Source organism: Cyprinodon variegatus, unplaced genomic scaffold (assembly GCF_000732505.1).
Source record: "Cyprinodon variegatus isolate N-32 unplaced genomic scaffold, C_variegatus-1.0 Scaffold662, whole genome shotgun sequence".
NCBI classification, from domain to species: domain Eukaryota; kingdom Metazoa; phylum Chordata; class Actinopteri; order Cyprinodontiformes; family Cyprinodontidae; genus Cyprinodon; species Cyprinodon variegatus.
Window position 1 is genome coordinate 123,932 of NW_015151115.1, and position 1,124 is coordinate 125,055.

The following is a 1,124-nucleotide window of genomic DNA, read 5'->3' on the forward strand; positions in this document are numbered from 1 at the left end:
TATATATATATATATATATATATATATATATATATATAACCTGCATTGTTTACTTGATGCTTTCTTTTATTCCTAATTGTGACAAATATCTACACACCGCAGTAACACAGTCATAAACAAAAGGAATATTTACAGTAAACATGAATATAAAATTCTAATCCATATACATTTCTTCCAATTTTTTCAGTCAGGATAAAAGAAGAAACTTTTTTTTATACATACAGTATAAATAAGAACGATAAAATGTTACAGATAATAATAGTTTCACCACAATATCACCAGTAAAGCCCCATTTTGTATGTCGATTTTGTAATATAGGTATGATTGTGTGAAACTTTTTCATTTTTGTGTAAACTTGTTTGATTCTCCAGTATTTGGACCTAAAACTCAGTGCTGCCCCCTGTGGGTTCAAACTTTGCTCCTGCAGTTGAATTTTTCTGTTGGTTAAAACGTAACAGCTTGGCGGTTGTCTCTGCCTTAGCCCCCCTTTTTGATTTGGGTATAATAATGCGTTAGATTTATCTAAGACCTGGGGAGTCAGGATGCTTTAGTTTTCATATACATGGCTACTACGGGGGGCTATTACATCATCAATGAAAACAACACTGTTCTACATAGTATTCCGGTTTACGAGTACAACTTGAATGCAACATATAACCATTTCAGTCAGAAACAGAGTTGGGTTTGTTGTAGTAGGGCTATTATTAAATAGCGTTTTTCATGTGAGTATTTTATTGCGCATTAATTAGCAAAACTTTTAATTTGAGGTACTTAGATTATTTAGTTATATCAATTTCGTGTCACTTTCCCTTATCCTAACTACACCCCTGATTGAACCCCTCCGCTTTTCGTCTCTGTATCTGGGCTCCACCCTCTTCTGTGGTATTATTCAAAATGTGTCTGGGGGCGGTGTAATTCGTTTACATCGGTTTAGTTACATTTCAATAGCAGCTTCATCTTTTTCAAAGCTGTGAAACGTTTTGTTCCCTTTGTGGTCTGACACTCACACATGGATCCTACGCTCTCAAACACACCATTACACCAACAAACGCCCCTGTTAAACCCCCAATTTATAGATTGGACTGGAACAAGCTCCATCTTTATAGATAGTCCTTTACAAAATA

At 34.9% G+C, this 1,124-nt stretch overlaps 1 protein-coding gene across 2 annotated transcripts in view; it reads right to left on the reverse strand.

The window, feature by feature from the left end:
• Window positions 1-1,124, reverse strand: part of LOC107096967 (transmembrane protein 79-like) — an 11,874-nt gene that overhangs the window by 5,363 nt on the left and 5,387 nt on the right. The window lies entirely within an intron of this gene.